The sequence below is a fragment of the Bubalus kerabau genome, chromosome 5 (assembly GCF_029407905.1).
Source record: "Bubalus kerabau isolate K-KA32 ecotype Philippines breed swamp buffalo chromosome 5, PCC_UOA_SB_1v2, whole genome shotgun sequence".
In the NCBI taxonomy this organism is placed as follows: Eukaryota; Metazoa; Chordata; class Mammalia; order Artiodactyla; family Bovidae; genus Bubalus; species Bubalus kerabau.
The window spans coordinates 132,694,766-132,700,765 of NC_073628.1; positions in this window are offsets into that span (position 1 = coordinate 132,694,766).

The window sequence follows — 6,000 nt, forward strand, 5'->3', positions numbered from 1 at the left end:
ACCATTTTTTCCTATCCCTTATATTGTCTATGTTTAGTCTACATTTCCTTTGCTCAACTATAGACTTGTGTCCTTTCTTGGTGACCTAGTAAGTTCTTATCACAGACTGGTGAACCTCTATGCCTTTAAGACACATCCCAAATATCATCAATCTCTAAGTATCTTCTTACTACTTCAGTTAGACTTCATCACCCCTTCGCCTTACTCTCCTTGCACAGTTTTTAGAACTCTACTGTGATTTTCGTAGATGTCATATTCCATGATGACTATTATCCAAGTGTCTCAGGAAACTCGGCTGCTCAAAATCAAGAATTATGTCAGAATTTATTTGTGTATCCTTTCTGTAGCAACTTCTAGTAGCAGGAACATTGGAGGGTCACTGCTGCTGCTAAGTCGCCTCAGTCGTGTCCAACTCTGTGCGGCCCCATAGATGGCAGCCCACCAGGTTCCCTGTCCCTGGGATTCTCCAGGCAAGAACATTGGAGTGGGTTGCCATTTCCTTCTCCATGGAGGGTCACTACACGTGTTTTAATGTGGTCAGTCACCTCTCAGGTTTCTTCTGCACAGACATACTTTTATTACCCTTTGCTTTACCACACTTTACAAATGCTTCCTTGTTTACACACTGAAGGTTAGCAGCAAACCTGGCTTGTCAGGTGATGGCTTTCTTTTTAAATTAATAAAGTATTTTTACTTAAGAAATTTACACTTTTAAAGACATAATGATTTGCACACTTAGTAAGCTACAGTACAGTATAAACAAGATTTCATATGTACTGGGAAACCAGAAGAAAATGAATGTGACTCCCTTCATTAAGACATTCACTTTATGGCAGTGGTCTGGACCTGAAACCATGATATCTCCAAGGTCTGCCCATATAAATTTATACTGTGCCGCATGTGCTAAGTTGCTTCAGTTGTGCCCACCTATTTGCAGCCCCATGGACTGTAGGCTGCCAGGCTCCTCTGTCCATGGGATTCTCCAGGAAAGAATACTGGAGTGAGTTGCCATTTCCTCCTCCAGGGGTTCTTCCCAACCCAGGGATCAAACCCACGTCTCTTATGCTTCCTGCATTGGCAGGTGGGTTCTTTAGCACTAGTGCCACCTGGGGAGCCGCCTCAAGCAAAATATTGATTTGATGATGATGATAAAACACATGATCCTTAAGTTTATCACCCTGTTTTATCATCCAAGTCCCCCACCTTGAAGAACAAAAGTCGTGCTGTTCTCCCCAGCATCGGGCACTTGCCCTGTGCTGTTCTCTCCAGCATCAGGCACTTGCCCCCCATGTGCTGTTCTCCCCAGCATCGGGCACTTGCCCCCCATGTGCTGTTCTCCCCAGCATCGGGTACTTGCCCTGTGCTGTTCTCCCCGGCATCGGGCACTTGCCCTGTGCTGTTCTCCCCGGCAGTGGGCACTTGCCCTGTGCTGTTCTCCCCAGCATCGGGCACTTGCCCCCCATGTGCTGTTCTCTCCAGCATCGGGCACTTGCCCCCCATGTGCTGTTCTCCCTGGCATCGGGCACTTGCCCTGTGCTGTTCTCCCCGGCATCGGGCACTTGCCCTGTGCTGTTCTCCCCGGCATCGGGCACTTGCCCTGTGCTGTTCTCCCCGGCAGCGGGCACTTGCCCTGTGCTGTTCTCCCCGGCAGCGGGCACTTGCCCTGTGCTGTTCTCCCCGGCAGCGGGCACTTGCTGTTCTCTCCATGGGCAGCAGCCACCACCCTCTTGGTGGCGTCCTTTCACTTCTGCGTCTTGACATCATCAGGACTCACCTAGACAGGGCTCATGCCCGGTGAGTTTGTCACTTGTCTTTCGAGCGCCTGATACATGGCGGGCTCCGTGCTGTGCTGGCTTACTTGTGCGGTGGTGGCTGACTCTTTCTGACCCCATGGGCTGTAGCCCGCCAGGCTCCTCTGTCCATGGGATTCTCCAGGCAAGAATACTGGAGTGGGTTGCCATGCTCTTCTCCAGGGGATCTTCCAGACCCAGGAATTGAACCAGGGTCTGCTGCATTGCAGGCAGATTTTTTTTTTACCAGCTGAGCTACCAGGGAAGCCCATGGTAGGCTCTGGGGACATTGTAATGAAAGCGCTATTAACTGGAAGGAAGCACATTTGTGGGTGCCTTTGTGGTCGGCCACAACCCCCCTGCAGAGAGTGGAGCTAACTGCTCATGCTACACTGAGCCTGCAGCCTGGGGAGGTCTTCCTGCCATCAAACAGGAAGGGGAGGTTTCCCTGGGGCAAATTCAGAGAGGCACTCGGGTAGGAGGGAACAACAGGAGTCTCAAGGATACTCAGCATCGCCCTTGGAGGCTCTTGGGTAGACATTGTAGTCTTGGAGAGAAACGTTTGGGTCTAAGACCTGTCTCCCTGGTTTTCTTTCTTCACCTAAAATTAACTTCACACTCTACCTGCCATGTTTTAAGATAAGAAATGGGGTAGCTTTGAAGCAGCTAATGAAAAACAGTGACCCAGAAAAATGAATGGGAGGGGTGTTTTTCCCATCAGACTTGTGCAAAAATGAACACGTGATTAAATTTCATTTGGGTCCATGTTTAGCAATTCCACTTTATCTGACTAAACAGCTATTACCATTGTAGTACGATATAGAAGCCAAATCATTCAATGCATCATGAATTTTACAGGGTCTCTGTGAAGTGATTTTATTACTAAACAGGAATTTAAAACATGGGTGACTTCTTTTTCCACGAGAATCTGTGTTTTTAATAAAAGAAGCATTAATGCATGTGAAATAGTTCATTTTTATACAAATGCAAATAACCTTCCAAATAAGTAAAATTTACTAATGAAGAGCATTTTGGGGGGATATTATTACAAAAGAGAAGCTTTTACCTTTTTTTTCCATTGTGTGTAGCTCCTCAGCACTGGGCTTATTACAGAGAGCTAAGCAAATATTCTGTTCCAATTTCAGTAAAATAGTCATAGTTCAATGATCAAAATAGTCATATTTCAACAGTAATTCTTAGTGGATGACTGACTCAAAGAGTATCATTAATTTGTTAATTTATAAGTAAAACTGGTGTTTATATCTTTAAAAATCATACCATCATTAAAGAAAATATGAAGATTACCAAAGACATATAGCTGTGGGTTCATAATAAATGAAATGTGGAAATTCTTCATTTTTTATACATTCACTTTGATAAAAATTGTCTTCAAAAAATATTTTAAAAATTAAGATTTAAAATTCTTAGACTTAAACAGTTCCGACCTCAATCAACTGTAACCTAAAGTGTCAGAGGAAATACATCCCTATACACCCGCCTGGGAAGTGCAGCTTCTCTGAGCTGGCAGCCTGGGTCTCAGTCCAATCCGCCCTTCTAGCCCTTGCTTTGTACGACCTAGAAAATGTTTTGATAAAGCTTATTTAAAATAGAAAACCAGTAAGGACATACAGCATATTACAGGCAACTCTGCTCAATACTTTGTAATAACCTAAATGGAAAAATAATTTTGAAAAATAGATCATATATGTGTATAACTGAACCACTTTGCTGTATACCTGAAACGTTGTTAATCAACTATGCTCCAATATGAAATAAAATTAAAATCTAAAAACCAAATACCAATAAGCAAAACTTTTGCCAGATTGGGACTTCCCTGGTCATCCAGTGGTTGAGATTTCTCCCTCCAGTTCAGGGAGTGTAGGTTCGATCCCTGGTCAGGAAGCAAAGATCTCACATGCCTCACAGCCAAAAAACCCAAAAACATCAAACAGAAGCAAAATTGTAACAAATTCAATGAAGACTTTAAAAATGGTCCACATTAAAAAGAAAAAAAAAAAAGCTTAAAACAACAACAACAAAAAGCTTTTGTCAACCAGATAAACATGAAAAAATAGACATCATGAAATGCTCAAAAGTAAATAAATAAATAAAAGCCCTTATAAACAAATGCAATATATATGAATTCAGTGGGATTTCTATACTAGGGTGAGAAAACCAGACAAATAAGGCATGCAACTACTCTTTATGTTTTTTTTTTATCACTCTAAGAGGAATGTTAATTTATTAGTAAAACAAAATATCAAAATATTCAGTGTTTAAATTTGGACTTCCCCAGACTTTTTTTTTTTAAATCATTAACTTATTTTTAAGCTCCAATTTATTTCTTTGATGAAGACAAAATTACTACTTTAAAAATAATTCTAAAAATTAATTTTACAGAAATAATTACTTCTCTGAGTAAAAGAAATAAAAAGTCTGTGGAGACTCCATTTTCAATTCAGGATACTTTTTCAACCAAAATATATATTTCTTTTCTGAGTGAGCGGTGAATAAAAACAAATTTAATAAAATATATGCTTTGTGTTTACTGATTTGTGCTCATATTTTCTTATTAGCTAATGCTGAACATTAAATCTCATGGGAATGATTTGTCTTCTGGATATTTTTTGACACTGGGGTGTTTTTGCGTGGGTGTGCTTGAATGCTTTTCCTCACTTTCTTGTGCCAAGTAGAAAGACCAGCTGCTGCTGCTAAGTCGTTGCAGTCGTGTCTGACTCTGTGCAACCCCATAGACGGAAGCCCACCAGGCTCCCCCGTTCCTGGGATTCTCCAGGCAAGAACACTGGAGTGGGTTGCCATTTCCTTCTCCAATGCATGAAAGTGAAAAGTGAAAGTGAAGTCGCTCAGTTGTGTCCGACTCTTAGTGACCCCATGGACTGGCAGCCCACCAGGCTCCTCTGTCCATGGGATTTTCCAGGCAAGAGTACTGGAGTGGGGTGCCATTGCCTTCTCCCAGAATAACCAGCAGGTTGTGCTAAAACCTTTGCAATGGTCTTACTCTGCTTGAGACTAGGGCGGAGAAGGATGGACAGCTTCTAAATGCTATAACTTAATATGGGCTTCCCTGGTGACTTGGATGGTAAAGAATCTGCCTGTAATGAGGTCCCTGGGGTCCGGAAGATCCCCTGGAGAAGGGACGGTAACCTACTCCAGTAGTCTTGCCTGGAGAATCCCATGGACAGAGGAGCTTGGTGGGTTACAGGCCATGGGATTGCAAAGAGTCAGACACGACTGAGCGATTGACACACTTCTGTGTTATGTCAGTAAACGCAGTGGCGTATTCAGACAGGCCCGCTCTCCAGGCTCCCGCATGCATGCTGGCATTGCGTCGGTAGGCTCACTCACTCTTGGGAATGGTACTGATGGGTCAATCATCATATTCTTTCTGTGGAGAAGGGTATTTTTCTAGACCGTGTTCCAAACAATCTTTCCAAAGTGGTCCAGCCTGACATCTCCACTCACCCCTTTCAGAAACCCACTGGTCTCTGACTTCAGACAGCAGGAACCCCTGGGAGGGGAGTTCGCTTTGGGGTCAGAGCTTCCAGAAGCAGATCCCAAGCCTCTAATCTTTGAAGCATCTTCCTCTATCTAAACCACATCGACACCAGCTCCTCCTGGGCAGAAAACATAAAAGGGCTGGGTTGGTCACAGCTTTCTTTGCTCCAAATTGGAACAGTGTTGTAAAGACCCTGTCTCTGAATCTCAGTTACAGAAACACTTGCACAGAAGCCCTTCTGTGCAATGCTTTTGGGCTCCTTGGAAGACAGAGGAAGGTCTTTTCTGCAGACTTCAGTGACTTCTTCGTTAGACCTTTGCTGCTAAGTCACTTCAGTCATGTCCAACTCTGTGTGACCGCATAGACAGCAGCCCACCAGGCTCCTCTGTCCCTGAGAGTCTCCAGGCAAGAATACTGGAGTGGGTTGCCATTCCTTTCAGGGATCTTCCTGACCCAGAGATTGAACCTGTGTCTCCCCCACTGCAGGCAGCTTCCTTACTGCCTGAGCCGCCGGGGAGGCCCGTTTTGCGCAGGGCAGTGTACATATGTCAATGCCACTCTCCCAATCTGTCCCAGCCTCTCCTTCCCCACCTGTGTCCGTTAAGTCCACCTGCATCTCTGTTTCTACCCAGAAAATTGGTTCATCTGTACCATTCTTCCAGGTTACACATATATGTTGTTTTCAGAAAAACA